Source organism: Chrysoperla carnea, chromosome 2 (assembly GCF_905475395.1).
Source record: "Chrysoperla carnea chromosome 2, inChrCarn1.1, whole genome shotgun sequence".
NCBI classification, from domain to species: Eukaryota; Metazoa; Arthropoda; class Insecta; order Neuroptera; family Chrysopidae; genus Chrysoperla; species Chrysoperla carnea.
This window is the reverse complement of record NC_058338.1, coordinates 27,472,485-27,491,712: the sequence shown is the minus strand read 5'-3', so window position 1 is coordinate 27,491,712 and position 19,228 is coordinate 27,472,485. Positions and strand designations below refer to the sequence as shown.

General features: G+C 28.3%; 1 long non-coding RNA gene across 1 annotated transcript; it reads right to left on the bottom strand.

Annotated features, from left to right (window-relative positions):
• Positions 1-3,848: 3,848 nt before the first annotated feature.
• LOC123293823 lies at positions 3,849-15,863 on the bottom strand. Its single transcript, XR_006535051.1, has 3 exons — positions 15,723-15,863; positions 4,183-4,255; positions 3,849-4,068 (listed from the first exon to the last, which is right to left on the bottom strand). It is a non-coding gene; the product is annotated as an uncharacterized LOC123293823 (long non-coding RNA).
• Positions 15,864-19,228: the final 3,365 nt, after the last annotated feature.

Below are 19,228 nucleotides of genomic sequence, written 5' to 3'. Positions count from 1 at the left end.
ACCACAGACAGACAGACACACACATAGCGGTCAAACTTAGAACACCCCTTTTTTGGTTCGGGGGTTTAAAATCAAAAAGAATACAAAAAATTGAAGAAACAAAAAAACGTAAGACAAAGCTGTGATCTCAACATTACCGCCATATAAAGGAAAAATAAAGTAGATATACTGAATGTGTCCCATAAGTCCTTAACCAATAAAAAGTATCTTGTAGGATAATTTAAGAAAAAGTTACGAAAAAAAAATGTTGGTAATAAAAAGAAACCACCTTGGAATGATATTGAATTTGATTTAGACCTTCAGTGTCATTAAAGCCACCTTAGGCTCTATTATGAAACAGATGGCCGGGTTTACACTCTGTTGTACTTGGGAAACCATTCGTTACAGCGCTCTCTTTAACATGTAATATGTACAGTTTAGTCTAGGGTACAGTATCATCAAATATATGCGATGAAAACACTCCAGTGGGAACGTGTTGAATAAGACTTCTTTCGTTCTACTAGGACTAATATATTAAAAAAAAGAAGAAAGTTTTAACTAAAAAAATTAAAACCGGTATAAGAATTAATCTTTTACTTCGAGCTGAGCCATAGTTATTGGAATAAATACCACGATACTCGAACCGCAATACTCGAGTAAACATGTCTATTATATTTTTCTAAATATATAATTTTATTTCGAGTATCGTGGTATTTATTTCAATAGTTATTTTTTAAGAAATTTGAATGACATTACGTACTAAAAATATAATTTTTTACCTCAATTCTATGTTTTTTTTTGTTTTTAAAAAGTATATATTTAAATTTCAAACACACGCATTTATTACAATGAAAATTTAAAAAAGGTTTTGAGAAAAACATAAGGTTTAAATATTTAAAAGAATGAAAATGTACCGTAAAAATTATAAATTGAATGCTTTTATTTATAGACTTCAATGTGCCTAGGGATCAGCTGTTCTGCCAAGGATTCAATAAGCAAAATAAGAAACGATACCAAACTTCAATTCCATAATATTAATGCGTTAATACCTAAATTATCAATACGATTTATAATATGCTAAATGATAATGAATCTTTTAATAAAATATTTATATAATAAATTTAATTTTATCGCTAGCCGTCCTCCCATTCCCAATAGAGAGCTTTTAGCGTTCGTTTCAACCAGCTTTTATTAAATTCGTACATCTATACAAACCTGCTTAGTATCTCCTATTTTCATTAAGAATCACTTTTAATTACCATATAACGAAGCGTATTTTTTCAAAATCTAAAATCCTGTTGTTGAGGTCTCATTTTCTTTAGAAGTAATAGCATACGAACATAAACATAAACTGAAAATTATAAATTGTATTTAAATTTTAAAAATAAAATTCGATACCCTGCACAACAAAATAAATGAATCGTTGCTTTTTTTTATAGAACAAAAGTTTTTATTTTCAAAAAAATTAAAAATCCTATATAATAAGTGTATTTCTGAAATAAGACCACACTCCCCTGTGTTAAAATTTGAGAAATTAAGTATGTTTCAGGATAAAATAATCTCATTGCAAAATAAATTCATTCAACTGTAATTAATGAACTTACCAAAAAAAAATTCCAGAATTTCGGGAACCCTTGAATCGATTCCACCTATCCATTCAGTATTTATACTTTACAGTGTACTTTTTTACCCTCGGTTTTCCATTTTGAACAACATCACGATTAGTTTGAAAATGAAGGGTAAATCAAGAAATTTAATAAAGGAGTAAGAAGAATTTCTCTTGAACAGGAAAAAAGCAGCTAGAGAAATAAATATGTACTAACATCAAAACCACAAATTACAAATCAGGAACTAATAAACAAAAAAATTCGAATACTAAGTTTAGAATTCGGAATCTTTTTTTGCTTGGATATAATTTTTTTACATAAAGAATTTGTTACAATTTATGTAAAATAGGAATAATATAGACAGCGATATTATAAAAGCTATTCTTAGGAAGAAGGTTTATTATTCCCATTTATTTTCGGTCAAGGTCATTAGTTTTGCAAGGATATTATCTGAAAAAAAAACCTTGATAGTAAATTAAAAATTTTTTATTTCGATCTTTTGTATACAATAAATGTGGATTTATTAAATGTATTGAAACAGTTTTGTTAACAAATACACCTTAATGAAGAGTTATTTCCATAATGCATGTTTTCTATCCTTTTTGAGGCAAACTACCATTGTTAATGTTTGTTAAAAAAGAAATTTGAACCTATAATCGTAGCTCGATTGTCGAATGGAAGGAAATCAAGTTTTCCGTTTTTCGACGCCGTTCAATCGTTTGTATTAAAAATGCAAAGCAAATATGAAAACCAATCCTTTTTAGAGTTTCAAGATTCTTGCCTTTTTTGTAGGTATTTTATTGATACCAACTTTAACATGTACATTGGATTCGATTTACATAAATTGAATCCTCAAGCCACAATTATAAGTTCGAATTTCTTAATTTTAAACGTATCACTATCAATCTTTAAAAACAGTCATGCAAAAATCAGTTCATTATGATTTCATCCTGTAGCATTTTAATAATTAATTTAATATTAATAAGACGAATTAAATATGATATAATTTAATTAAACTTTAAGCTATTCCATTTAATTATGTACAATACTGATATGTATATTATTAATAAATTATAATATCATGTTGTCTAATAATCAAATAAATTATTTATAATCAATCTATACACAAATAATTATCAGCTGTTACCGAATTTATTGATATCAAAGCATTTTGTATTCGCACATATGATTTTATAAAATCATATATGTGACCATTATGTGGGTTCCAGGACTAAACATTTCCTAAATTTTATTCAATCAAAACTTTCTGGGGGCGAAGAGCTGACTGTGAAATATTGAGATAAGCATATAAGTCATTTTGGAGATATCCTAAACAATCTAGGATTTATCACATATCCATTCTTAGTTAATGGTAAATTTTTGAATCGTGGTATTCACAACTCCAAGAAACTATATAGGTTGCTATATTGGCCGTTCAAAAAGGTATAAAAATCAATCTCCATGGTATAAACAAACAAAAAATCATAGAATATATAATCAATTTTATATCATTCACAATATTAGCTCGTAGTCAATTAGTAGAAATTCCTAATTTTTATCACTTATTAATATGTTCTAAGATTCTCCTGGCCCTGTTTCTAATTAAATCGATACAGGTCACCTCGATATTTTGGAATAACAGAGTTAAAATTCTTACATTGAGGTAAACCTATATTTGCTGATGTTCTTACAACAAGTAAATATTTCTTGAGTCAAAGATATCAAATTATAATTTATGAAAGTATGTATTTAACTGCTTACCAATTAAATTATTTTCACTAGCTACCTTGTTCAGAATATATTTTTTTGCGTTAAAATTCATTATAGTGCAAATTTTATAAAGTTTTTAAATTAAAAACTAGAAAAGCAACTGAATATGAAAATTTTATTTAGATTGGTTCATGGCAATGTACTAATTAAACGAATTAAATGTTTATTAGTAAAAATTTTAACGACATCGATAATTATGTAGCAGGATTTGTCTGAGCACATAATAATTTTTTCCATTGTCAGTATGTATTCGTTAAACTATTCTATTTCTTTATAAGCCAAAAATTTTACGATTTATTCATTCTATTATTGGATAATACTTGGTTTAAAAATGTTATTTCAATGAAATAGTGAAATTCCAATAAATGCCGTTAATTTTACGCAAAAATAAGCAAACTGAGACTTTTGATTTTTATATATCAGCAAGATTTTCGAAAACATTAGGTATCACTAGCATATCCATTATTAAATTCAATCCATATATGTATTGATATTGTCCATATACACAAACTTTTATGGATTTCCAAATAATGTAATTGCACCAAAGTTTTTATGATCCAAAAACAAGCCTGAAAACACACATTATTTTTTGTTTTTCTCAAGTCACCCCATGGATACTTAAATCTAGTTAATGATTGAATCCATTGTTTATTTGACTTTATATCTTGTAAAATAAATGGTTTAATGTTCATCCAAGAAATTCTGCCAGTACCTAAAAATATTGCAAAATAATTTTATTTTTAATCGTCACCGTATATTTGATGTAGATTTTTAATGATGAAACATGGTATTAACATTCACATAGAATAAAAATGACATTAGCTACCGTCGCTCCATTACTGAAAAAATGTATCTTCCGACGGCACGATCATTTCATTGAGTCACCATTTTCCATGGTTCTAAAAGAAAAACAAGAAAAAGAGGAATGTTTATAAATAATAATACTAGTTATTGTTGAAATTTTTTAAACTTTCCTTGCTGGATTTTTTTAAATGATATTGAGATAAGAAAAATATTTTTGGTTATTTTTATTGAAGAAAATTTTGATTTGATTAATTTGAAATTAAAATTGTAAAAATTATTTTCGATAAACAAAATTTTTGAAAAAAATTTGATCATTTTCTATTTGGCTTTCTAGAATTGATATCGAAAATAAACTAATATTGTACACTTCGATGAATATCTAATAGATGGCTCTTTCATTTAAGTTGAAAACTAGGTACATTCATTCTATTTGAATAAACAATTGATTCCAGCATAAAAGTTATATTTATTGACAAGTATTACAATTATTTTATAATATTCATCATTTAGAAATTCCTACTACCGCAGGTTAGGATTACTACTTCTTGTCGGAAGTAATTTTCAAAATATTTAAGAATAAAATATAATATTAAACAAACAAATATTAAATTTCGAGTTAGTTTTTCTAATTTTTAGGGAATCTTTGTGAATTTTTCATACTTAAAACATATCATTTTTTCATGAAAAATTATTTTTGAAATAATTTCAAAAATTAGTTCAAAAATCATAAAATTAAAGCCTGGAAAAATAATTTAATTTTAAAACTATTTTGGTGTTACGCAAGCTTTAAAGGTAATGTATTTTTAGGTAATACTCAGAAGTTTAAGCGAATATTTTTTAATATTATGTTCGCCAGTGGAATTTTTTTTTGTGGGGCCCTGCAATTTTTTAATGATGAATTTGTTAAATTCAAATTCAACATATTTTTATTGAAATACAATATTTCTACTACTTCCTACAAATTAATAATGAATAAGTTTGCATAAGTGTAAATTGAGGGTATAAAATATAAATCGATTAATAAAACGATTATGTGTCTTAAGGAGAATTTGGTTCCATTAAAGTTTTCTTTAAAATTCAGGGGGTCTTAAATGTACTATTTTTCATGCCTATACTGTTATATGTTAATATATTTCTTGTATATAAATAAAACGTAGTCTTTCAAAATAAAATTCAAATATTCTAGGCAATTTTCAGAGCAACAAAAAGTTTGTCAAATTATAAATATTAAATAAATGTTAGCTAATATATTTTCAGGCACTTTATTACGCAAACTCATCATTTTTTCCCGCAATTGAAATTTCTGCATAGTTTTTGAAAAACGCTGTTGATTTTAGGCATTCAGTGCATTTTTCATTTTCAAATATATTTTAAACGTACTTTTAACAAAAATTGGACTTAGAAGATATAATATATAAGTTTTTATATTACAACCGGATTTCCACTAAACACCCTGATTATTATATTTTCACAAAAAACTCTGAATATGATTTCCACAAAACACTTTGTAAGCACTTTTCTCCGAGGGAGTGGAAATCGAAAAAAAGTATTAATATAAATTCTGTATTTGAGAATGATTCTCCGTTGAATTAGAATGGAGTCGGTGTCAGCCAAGGAATCAACTATGACATAACAGTTTGCTACATTAGCTGACACCGACTCCAAAAATAACAATAATTTTGACTACATTATATGATCGTTATTTTTTTACTTTTTACTGCATTTTAATTTTTTTAAGTTTTTCTCTTAAAGTCGGTTTTCTTTTTGTTTTGTGATTTTTAGTGAATCTGAAGTACACTAACTAGTTTAACAAGTAATAATCGAAATCGGTTGGCGTGATATTGAGCTATTCGTCCCCTTGTCGTGCATGCATAATGCAAATGTAAGACTTTTATGTTTTTCACTTGGATGTCTTTTCACAAATAGGCCATAAATGAAATGGGACCACACGGAAAGCTCCAGCTTTCAAATAGATAAAGAATCATCAAAATTGGCTCGAATTCATAACCTCCTCCTTTTTGAAGTCAGTAATAAATGGCTCACATTGTAAAATATATTCGTAATCAACAATTCAATAATCCAATACCAAATAAACTAAATCCAATCAGTTAATTCATCGACTCCAAAACCATATCTTTAAAAAAAAAAGCTTTCTGCATAGATATTTAAATAGAAATCATATTTTAAATTATAGAATACAGATACAGCCTCCACTTGTGAATATCATAATAATTTCAATTTCAGACAATTTGAAAATTACATTACCATGTAAAAATACATTATTCAAATATAATTCATGAAAATATTATTAAAAAAAGAAAAACAACAAAAATAGTAGAGAAAAGTTTAAAATAACAAATGAGTTCGTGAAAAGAACTTAAAATCATAAATCATGTAGACAATTTAAAAATGAATATCTAATGGAACAGACAATGATAGCATTCTATTATAATAATACAATAAGTGGTAATGTTATCTCACTCATACAACCTTTTCTCTTCATTATAATAAGTGTAAAAAAATAGAAAAAAGGTTTGTTGGGTGGGTGTTGTTAGGTAGAATCTACTTTTTTTTTTGTTTCTGAGAGTTAATCTAGCATACCGTAAAACAGTAAAATAGAATTATTAAGATAAGCGATGAGACATTTTCAGCTGTGGTCGCAGAATCAAAACAAATGGCTGTAAAAAGTATAAAAGTTTATTTAAATATTTATAGTACAGTTTCTTGTTTTTAAAATATGAGAAATAATCGAGAAGAGTATTAGTTTGGAAGAAAAGGACATTTCCGTATATATTTCAATACACAGTGTCCTCCAAACGTCTTAACAGCAAGTAAATTGTAGGGTATGGTACGTAAAAAAATCCATGAATCTTAACTTTCTATCGCGTGGTTAATATCGAGTCTATGTGGAGCATTTTCTTTCATAGGACATATAATAATAGCGTAATATACAGCGTTAAGACATGATTTTCAATACAGTAAATTAATCATTTGAATATTCATTTTGAACAAAATATATTTTTCTATCTGATTCGCTTTTAAAAAGTTTTGAATTTTACAGAAATTCCAAAACCTTTTTTACTCCAAACATCTTAGGATTTCGCCTGGGAATCTAACGGAATAAGCTGAATCTTTGAATAAACTTTTATTTTGATAGTACAAATGTTGTCACATATGGTCAGGTGTTTGTATTTTTAGATATCCAAGATCAAAGGTAGCAAAAATCAGTTTATTGATAGAATCTCGTTTCCTTTGCCTTCGATCGTATTTATATTTGTTATAAAAGTAGTAGAGGATAAAAATTTTTGCTGAAACTTTTTTTTGTATGATTTAAACCGTTACGAAACGTTAAACCGTTTTTGAAATAGAGTGCACAAAAGATAGTGCGCTCATCTAAACGTACTTTATTCCTGGGTCAATATTTATAAATATAAGGTGTTAAATAATTATTTAAGTACGAATAAAAAATAGCTATTACAAATGTATTTCATTTTGTGAGACACTGTACCTACATAATTTTAAAAATCGCACATTTATGGCCCCCCTTTTGAAAGAAACCAATTCATATGACAATTTAAAAATGTTGAGTCGTTTGCTGGAGTTGCGTTGCTACACCACTCTCGTCGATACGGAGCAGCATTAAAAGGGCATTACCAATGTCGACGATATAACTTTTAGATTACTCTCTGAATGATAAACTTGCTTTATTTTCTTTGTTTCAGATGGGTCTGCTTTCTTGTTAAAGAACCGTACTAATACCTGGGTACAAGAGGAGGGTATATTTTTGTGTTTATTTCATGAGGAGATAACAACGATATGGAAGGTGTGTATTTTCTAGCCCAACACCAATCTCCACACTCTAGGTATACACTTGTGATTTGCATTCGGAATAAGCAAGTGAAGCAAGTATATCTCCTCGTTCACTATATGCTATAGTTCGTAAATTTACCACCGCAAGTAAAATATATAACCTTAATCTCTAACCAGAATGTAGAGAAAAAGTCAGGTAAAACTTTGTACATACATGAGAATAAAGGATCGCCATGAGAAAAAAAAATTGTTCTAATATTGTATGAGAATAATGTACATTATGTTTCACATAAATTAAGACAAATGTAACCATATCTAAGCCGTACATATATATTGCATATGAATAAACCCACTATAATATTAAAAAAATGGATTACGTCTGGGAATAATATAGAAGAGAATTTTATATAAAAATTTTTCATTCTTTTAGAGTTAGAATCTTAGAGTTAGAAATACGAGGACATTACTGTTTGTTCACATCGCAAGGATTAGCTCTGAGATAATGAAGTTTAAGAAACTATACAGGGTCTTCCAACAAAATAAGTTGTCACAAGGCACCTTCAAGAATGTCAAAGCTGCGTGTATTTCAATACAAATTACTTCCTCCACCCACTTCTCCAGAACAGGCCAGGAATATATTTTTTGAAGGTTGGTAGAAATTAAACATTGAAAACTTTTGCAATGTCTTTTTTACTTAGCAGTTGTGCTTTGTCGTTTTTAAGATATTTCGAGCAATGCAGCCTATTATTAGATTATAAATCTTGGTACACAGAATAATCTTAGATAAAATTTTGCAAACAATATATTGGTACACAAAATCGAATAGAGATTCCGTAGGCAAAATCCAAATTCGAGAGCACTTTTATTTTTTTTAACCATATTATAAGACAATGATCATGTTTTTCATAAATGTAATAGATTCTAGAAACCAAAAAAACATTTTTTTTTAACCAAAAATAATGTTAATAGATTTAAAACTCAAAATGGAAAAAAGTGTTTAGCTTTTAGCTTAACTCTTTTCAAACAAGATGTATGTTAAAATTTATAAAAGTTAGCGACGAAAAATTTTCTACTAAATTGCAGTTTATTTGTATAAAGTTGTGCTTTTCTAGAGTTTTTATCGTTTGTAGAATTTTTATATGTTGCTATAATCGTGTCTACTCGCAGATAAAATTATATATCTAACACCAACCGGCCATCTGGGTTACTTTTTGTTTTTTTTTTAGTTTCATAAATGGAATAATATGTCCAAGTTTTATATGTATTTTAGTATCACTATGAGAAAATATAATTTTTTCTAGATAAAACTCTGTATGATGTAATCTTTTATAGACAAACTATCGATTTTACGAAATATGCAACCATAAGTTTTAATTTTTGGGGTTTATTTTTAACTAATTGTTCCAGGTATATATGAAATAAATCAAGATATACTAAGTTTAGTCCCAAGGTTGTAAAGCTTAAAAATATTGATGCTATGCACAAAATTTTGGTCTAGGTGTTCATAAAATCGCCTAATGAGTCCAATTTCGATTGCCTGTCTGTCCGTCTGACTACCTGACAATATGATAACTCAAAAATGAAAAAATATATCATGCTGAAATTTATGGGCATAAAACATGCATTAAGTTTATAATCAAAAATTACTAATTTGTTCCTCATTTAATTATTAGATTCGATTTCTAAAAAAAGACTGTTGTTGAACTTTTTTTTTTAAAGAAAATCAATATTTTCTCTTGTGAAATGATTGAGAAAGAATTGAGAAATTTGAAGTATTACCGAAAATCAGTGATATTTCATAGAAGTATTCTTGAGTTGCATAATTCGTAACATATAAGGTATTAAAACGTATTATTTTTATAACGTGCACCGAGCACCTCTGTATAACAATAATATAGTGGGTACGCTTGACTTTTCGAGTACATTCTTATACCATATATATATGAAATATATTAAGGTATATTAAGATTTGTCTCAAGTTTGTAACGCTTAAAAATATTGATGCTACGAACAAAATTTTGGTATAGGTGTTCATAAAATCATCTAATTAGTCCATTTTCAAAAAGAGCTAGGAAGCTGAAATTTTGAAAGCGTGCTCAGGACGTAAAATGTGAGTTCGAGTTCGCCAATGAGCAACATAGGTCATGGTCTTGGGTCCGTATTACCCATATTGTCCATCATAAAAAATGTTCCTTATAAAAAATAAACAACTATTGTTTGAAAAACTTTTTCGTAAACAAATTTCAAAATTCCTTTAGACTTACCAAACAGGTGCCCTGTATCTCGATTTAGGAGTCAAAATACTACATTTTTCTTCCTCATGTCCCGAAATTGTATCTGGGAATACTAATAGAACTCTAAAAGATTTGAGTTTGTGTGCGGAGGTTGTTTGGCGTTCTCGCCATTTTTTATATATGTATTTTAATTATTAAGCAAAGACCACATTTATAGATTCTATTACATTAGGTATATTACCTAGTGACTATTTGAATGGGCAATTAAATATACAGTAAAACTAAATTATAAAAACTTGTTCTAATGTTCATTAACAAATGAATGCACATTACAGGTAACTGCTTACACTACAAACTGATTTTTTATTGAATTGAAACAAACATACCTTCATTAGAAAAAAAAACAAATTCAATGTTTAAATAAATTTAAATACAAACATTCTAATTTACAAAAGAGTACACTCGTAGTAAAATAATAAGAATCTATAGGGGGCAATTCAAATTCTTTGGCAGTTTCTCGAAAATAACTTTATATGTTTTCTGTTGTTTTGAATAGAATTAATGAAGCTATTCTTTATTTTTTGAGCTGACTTCCAACAAGACAAAAATTGTGTTGACATAGTTCTTATGTAGTACCTAAATACCACAACAACACTGAGCAAAGGTGTTATTGAGAGAACTACGCTTTTTAAGTTCTGTATCCGAAAACTTTTAAGTGCATCCGCAAACTTAAAATTGAAATTGATGACTATTTTCTTTTTTTTTTTCTTATTTTAACGACAAACTTAAAATTGATGACTATTTCCTTTTTTTCCTATTCTAATTGCGACATAATCGACTGCCCAACACTGTCGATTTTTCTTCGACAAAGCAACGTTTTCGTAGCTGGATACTTTGAAAATTGAAATGTTTAAAGTGTCGGACTATGTACAGTGTTGAATTATCTTGAGAATTTAAAACAGAAAGAGAAATGTTCGTCAATTTTAAACTGGAAGGGTGATTTAAGATTTGTCGGACCCAGGATTTACAAAGCGGTCTACCTGACCCTATTCTCTAGTGTTGTTTATTAATTTAGGACTATTGGCTATGCCAGCAAGAAAAAAAAAACGCAAGGAGGAATCGTAAGATATAAGCAAAATAAACCTAAAGATACTCCAAGAGGATGCTATCATCTGTTTCCTAAACAACTATGGTAAATCATAAGTCTAATTATCTAATAACTCTCTACTAAATTTATTTTAGTCTTGTCTTCTTTTTTCGTCAACGCTACAATTCACAGAAATCATTAAATTATACACCTGGATTGAAACTTAAGATATCCTTGTCTGTTAGAAAATACATTTATTATACAGTTGACTTTTGAATTTAAGAATTTTCGCCATTTTTTTCTTGCCACATGAAAAACTTGACTTTTCATGTGACAAAAAAAAAAAAATAGAGAAATTCTTTAACCGAATAATTTGAATGACATCTATCAAAAAGTTAAAACATCCATAGACCAAAAGCAAAAATGAAATTTTTACAAAGTTTAACAATCAAAAAAAAAAACATGCAAATGTTTGTACGCTAACGTAAAAATTGTTTGAAACTTTTTTTTCAAGATAAAACATGAAATCTTATTAATTTTAATCATATTAAAAACAAAATTTTAACAAAATTGATCAATAAAAAAATATGTTATTATTTGTATGCTAACCTGAATATTATTTGATACTTTATTTACAAGATAAAATAGGAAATCTGATTAATTTTGGTTTACATATTTCAAAAGTATCCATACATCCCTTTTAAATGGTTGACAAATTTCGATCTAATTGCGAGAACCTGTTAATCTAGAACATTAGCACCTAGTCTTGACCGCAACTGGAGACTATTTTAACTAATAACACAAAAAGACAAATCCGAGCTGGGGCAAAACGAATTTATTTTTTGATTCCTACTATTAAATATCGAAGAAAAATGTCTAATAATGTTATTTCACCTGAGTTTTGGAATCCCGATTGGGATTTATTTGACATATTTTATACGGGAATTTAATATCTAAATTTTAAGATTATGAATCATCAGTTATCAGGAAAACTTCTAACAATACTTCAAGGCACTTAAATTATGGCTTAAAACTCAAGGTAAGCCATGATGGGTCAATTTTTTTTTTCATGAAGGATCACAATCAGCATTTGAGATCTTCGATGCACATACCCTTTCTCTTAACAAAGTCATTTAAAATACATATATAAATAAATACAAAACTTTTAACAAAAAGAAAACCGACTTCAAAAGAAAAACTTTTCCAAAATAAATTAATATGCACTAAAAATTAAAAAAATAACGATAATATAATGAAGTTAAAATTATTGTTATTTTTCGAGTTAGTGTCAGCGAAGGAAACAACTCTGACAGAACAGGCTCCCACCAAGTGATCACGGCTTTGCAGCTAGTTGTAAAGCCCCTTCTTGCACGTTTGACAACTTAAGCCTTTGTTTTTAAAGCCTTTTGGACTAACGTAGTACAATATTTTCATTAAACTACAGTTTTGTTTCGAACAGTTAACGTACAAATAGACACTTAACAAAATATTAATATAAGTGTCAAGTAAGAAGATAACACACATTTGTATTTCATTCGTTACTCACCATAAAATCTACAAAAATACAATATATAAAATAATGGAAAATTTAAAGTGAAAAAAAAGTTTATAAATGAATAAAAATAAAATGATCATATAAAAGAATTTTTATAAAAAAAAAAAAAAAAATTGTAGAACGATGGTTGCGGAGGTGGACAACTCGCACACACATTTAGCAAAAACATTTAAATATTATTTTATACCAAAGAAAAAACATTGAACCATTGTAACAAAAAAAATTGTAACTAACGTCTATTCTAAAACAATACTTAAATCCTTCATATAACACTGAAAAGGTCTTCTATTTGTTATTTTTTGTAAAAGAAATTTATGTGGATGAGTGGTACACTGTGTCTTAAGAATATTTGTTCTTTGAAAGGATAAGATATCAATTTTTTAGTTTTAAAAATAAGAGAAAGAGTTTTTTAATAAAATGTTCTTTTTAAAAATCATTAAAATTCAATTAACAAAAGAGTAGAGACTAAATTTTTCCGAGCTATCTATTTGTGACAGTAAAGAACCATATTGGCGCTTTGCAGGAAAATATAGAATACTGTCTTTTTTTTTAGGTCATTACTTTTCACTCTATGCTATCTAAATCTTTTGGATTAACAACAAACATGTATAACAATTATTTTTAAGATGGGAAAACATTGAGTTAGTATGGATTAGCCTTTTTAGGTAGCTTGAATTACAAGACTGAAACCTATATTCCTTCTAACTCCCTTTGCGATTTGATTATGTTTGTTCAACAAGACAACTTGAATTAATTAGATTCATTAGATTGACCAATTGCCGTCAAGATAAAATGTGACATAAAAGATTAAATTGCATTTTCTTTTAACAGGACTTTCAAGAAAATGTGATAAAAATAGCAGACAAAACAAATCACCTTATTTTGACTTTACAGTGTAATAGCTACGACCATTTTAATAAGTAGGTTAGGTTAGGTTAGGTTATATTGGCTGTCTACGAAGGACACATTTAGGCTATAGAGGCTATTGTGATATCATATAAGTGTTTTACCACCTTTCTACTGATAATTTCATTTATCAGCTCCTCAATTTCAGAGGCTGAGTGCACCTCCTTCATGCATATACCATACTACACCATTCCATCACAAATATTAATTAAATTAATATTGTTGCGACGAAGTGAATCGAACCCTATGCATACCGCGGACGGAATTGGTTACGCCTTAACCAACTGAGCAAATAGGGCGGCATAAGTATGTGGCAACTTATTAATTTTTTCTCTTATCCTAGAAGATCACTTAATATGTATTTAACATTTAATGTATTGCCCAAGAAGTAATAAATTTGAAACATACTGTACAATGTAAATAGCATTAAAAAAAACTTTATAAAAAAGATGACATTTTCTCTGAAAAGATAGATAATGTTTAACTCTAAAGCTTGATATAATGATATTTTCTCGTCACGGGTGCTACTGTGATAAATGATGACTGTTCAACGTTCTGTTGACCAACCGCCACTGTTATATCGTTGTTATATGGAGAAAATAATTAATATGTGAAAGAATTTTGCAAAAATAGAAAGATTAATTATACCATATCATATCATATCTGGTAGTCGTTGGCCATATAAAAAAAAACGAACAAACAAACAAGTAAAACGTTAAACGCACCATGTCGCCTGCAAACAGGGCGTTTTTATTGTAATTTTTTTTTTGTTACTATTCTCCGGAAAAATAAATTTTATGAATTGTTATCAACATTACATAATGATAAGATTTTAAGAAAACTATCGTGAATGTGGGACAGACTCCCTGTGCGCCCATAATGAAACAAAATTGTTTTTTTTTTCCGGCTGGAATGATCGATAAACGTAAGTTTAGTAATAAAACAAGATGAGGTTTTTCACGCTGGTTTCTACGATTTTTTTTTTCTGCCGTGTATGTTAAAAGACAGGGGTGGAAAAAATTGAAAGAAAGTTAAAAAATTGACGAAAAAGTTAAATATTGTATTGCAATTATAAACAAAAACCTTTTTCAACCGTTTCTACAGTTATAAATTTCTTGCTGAATAAAACAAACGCAAATCGAAAGCAAAGAAAATTGATTTTCGTAAATTCGACAAACGAATCACGATTAAAAATGCATTTTTTTAAATGCTAAAATCTTTTTTCTTTAAAAAAACTTTTCTTTAAGGCTTTATAAATTCTCCTGTCAATGGCATACAAAAATAATTGTAAAAATTTCTCTCCAAACCAAAGTTTTAATTCCAATAATTCCAAGTATGTTTTTATAGTGATTTATTACGTCAGGCATAGATTTTACTAACCTGGTGTGATATTATTCATAACGAAAATAAAAATTTTCTCATACTTATACTAATCCTGGATTCTGAAGTAGAAACCTTAAGCGTTTTATGAAATCTAAACAACAACTCGAAACCATTTTTGGAGGCTTATAAGCAGTAAAACCATAAGGGAAAAAAATTTGTAAGTATTTTTACCTATGTTGTGTGGAAATGAGTCCGATTATAAGGAAATGCAGCAACTAACCGTGTTCCGAGTTGAGTTTTTCGTATTCTCCGGAGATTTTTCTGTGTTTACAATTTGAGAAAACTAAAGTAGATGATCAAATACGTAAAAAAAAGCAAGAAATCTACGATATTATGCGAATTGAGAAAGAAATTTTTTTGCAAATGCATCATAGTTTTAGACGTTTTTTAATTTGTGAATTTTCGACAGTTTTAAAACATTACGGTCCCATCAACACGAAACCAGCGATGACAACTTTCATTTTTTTTTCTATTAAACTCAGTTTTATCAATCCTTTAAAACGAATGTAAAAATAATGAAAGAATTTCAACCTCATTATGCGATCTCGTTCAATTAGGGTAACACTGTAATATTAAAAAAAACTCACCCGATAAAAAGTGATCTAATTCGACTTAAAAAACTTTTCTTGGAACATACAGGATACATGGTACCAATACAGGATGTAACAATAAGTTAATCTCAATAATCACATTTTCTTGGAAATTAGACACAAATCGCACTAACTGGACCAAAATTATCATCAAACTAATTTCAAATATTCGTTAGCGATTCTTTATATAACATAAAGTGAGGCCAACTACTTACCACTTTCAAAATGTTTACGATGAGAAAATTTTGGCATAATACAATTTTTTATTTATTTTTGAAAATAGCTAGGGATGATAAGTTGTTGTACTTGTAAAAGGGTCCAATTTACGTGTATTATTTACAAAACGTGCAGTTTTTTATTTAAAAATACTGGTGTATTTATCATTATCATCATCCCTTTTGCAAATGTGAGATATGTATGAGAATTTCATCCCCTATAATTTTTAGAATAAAAATAAAAAAAAAACAAGAAAGGGTTAAGTGCAATATTTAATAAAATTATTTTCTTGCATAAAATATTATTAACGCAGTTATATTGATAACTGGTTTTGCATAATAATTAGTTTCATTCTGTTGTCCAGTTTATTGCTAATAAATAGAAAAAAAACTCAGTATATTGAATATGATAATACTGATTTTAAACAACGTTGTTACAATTTACTATGATACGTTTTTATTAACTAGTTTTTGCAAAAGAGGGATAAAATAGGTAATATCATGAGAATTATTTTTACGTATTTTTGGGTCTTTTGCCCTTTTTTGGATATCTTTTTATTCTTTTATCATTTTATCTCGATAATTTTAATATTTCAAGGTGATGCTATGTAAAATAAAATATGTTCGTCTAACTTGTAAGAGAATAATTATATATTTTACTGATTAAGGTGGATTTTAGTTTTAGTTAAAAATTCGTTTAATGAAATCTGACTAGCTATTTGTAGTTTGTTAGCTCTTTTCTTGGTTGTATGAGGCTCTGATGGTAGATTGGAAGCATTGGAAATTTTGGAAACATTGGGAGGTTTCATTTTCTCTGCCTTTCAAAGGACTTATAAAGGTAGGTTTAGCATAAAGAAATTTAACGTGGAGTTGATTATTTTATTATCAAGTGGTCATAATGTCCGACAAATACTCTGCTGAAATTTTTCCATAGTGATAATAGCATAGAGCCATAAAGTGGCTGCCCAAACAGTTGATCGCCGTACAGAGAGACCAGATTTTAGAGGTACGTATAGATATCTTCGATAAGACAGAGATAGAGGTAAGATAAAGAGAAGACCTGTATATACAAAGATATTAAGGTATAAACGCCTTTCTTTTCAGTCCCGTTTTTTGTCTATCCAGAATTCACTTATTGCGTTTCCTATGATTTCTTCACATCTCTATGATATTATCTCTTTGTTTTTTTCAGAACAAAAGAATAAAGATGCCGTTATCACGCTCATTTGAAAACACAGCACTTTCTTAAAAAGACGTTGAGAGTAACTTTAATAGATTGATCAAAAATAAAGCCACTCGCGATGTTTCAAGTATGCTTTGATCATTTAACAAAATGGGTTCTGTCTCGCGGACTATAATGCTCTGACTACTAAAATGAATTAGAAGAATAATGAAAAAAAAAAAATAATAATAATAAAATATAAAAAAATAATTTAGTTGGGTAATTTTGTTACTAAATATGATAATATCTCAAACAATAATTAACAAAATTAAAAAGAACATATATGTGTATAATGCAATATCATACAGGTTGTATCTGCAAAAATTTGTATACCATGTATATGTAAAATAAACATAGTATAATAAGTTTAGTCCCAAGTTTGTAACGCTTAAAAATAATGATGCTAGGAACAAAATTTTGTCATAGGTGTTCATAAAATCACCTAATTAGTCCATTTCCGGTTGTCCGTCCGTCCGCCCGTCTGTGAACACGATAACTCAAAAACGAAAAAAGATATTGAGCTGAAATTTTTACAGCGTACTCAGGACGTAAAAAGTGAGGTCAAGTTCGTAAATGAGCATCATAGGCCAATTGGGTCTTGGGTCCGTAGGACCCATCTTGTAAACCGTTAGAGATAGAACAATAGTATAAATGTAAAAAATGTCCCTTATCAAAAATTAAACAACTTTTGTTTGAAAAATTTTTTCGTAAACATCACTGTTTACCCGTGAGGGCGCCAATTAGGCGGAAATTTTATAATATGTACTATACTTGATTATCAGTTATGTATGTGTCACATGTTTGAATGTGTTATGTGATAAAGAAATCAACACTGACTGTCCATGGTATTTCAACAATTAACTCAGTCAATTGTTTGTTTTCACTTGTTATTTTGTATATCTTGTAAGTAATGTGTTTTCAAACGGCGTCGTAGTTTTTATTATATTATTCTAATCTTGAACAAAAATTATATGTTCCATACCAGCTTAAAAATAAATCGAGAAATTACTCTCATCGAATGTCTCAAACAGAAGGTGTTGTTTGTATTCAAAGATGGAAACTGGACATCATTTGCAAGTCCAGTTTTCACTTCAATTAATTGTTTTTGGAAAAACATATTCTGACATGCTTATATTTTTTCGTTAGATGTCTGCCGCATTGGTTTGAGTTTTGAAAAAATTGTGTCACAAAAGTTAATTGCCTTTTTATGAGGAAAAACATTATAACTTAAATCATTTTCGGTTAATGAACTTGGATTTTAAATGGCTGTAACTTTATAGTTAAATGCGGAATTTTCACACGGCTCATAGAATTGGAATGAGAGGTTAAAGAGGATATTATGTGTCTATTTGTGATTGGAGAAACATGATAAGTGAGCGTCTTTTCAGATATGCATTTTGATGTGAAAAATATCCGAATTCAATCACCTTACTTCAAAAAAGTAAGTTGATCTGAAAAGTTGTAAAACGATAAGGAATACTCCATGGCTAAGAACACACTGTTTCCAGTGTTTTCAAAATTTGGTTATGTTACAAATAAAGCTTATTCCTACAACTGTCTTTTTTACCCATGTTTGTATCCAAGTGACAAAGAACAAGCCTCTCTGTAAAACCAATAAAAAACTATTAGCATACAAAACCCATTTTTTTCATCTTACATAACATAAAGAGTGTCCGACTCTAATATACGTTCAAAAAAGTATAAAATTACATGAATACGCATGTGTATTTTAGATTCGTAATTGATGGTAAAACACCACATACCAAAAAACTTTAATACTTCTACATAAATATGTACAGGATGAAGCAGGAAAGTTTGCGCTTTTGAAAACGCTGTAAAATGAAATCGCATCCATTTGTACAAATTATCTCTCAACCACGGTTAAATACATTAATAAACAATACAAAGGATTTTATTATTCTTATATAAATATGGTTAATGACGTAAAATTAATTAAGTCATGTTGAAACTATGTTCTTTATGGCACGTTCTGATTTGTTTGCTGGTTGGGAAACAAATCCAAAAAATGGCAACATAACACCAAAATCGACATGTAGATTACCTAG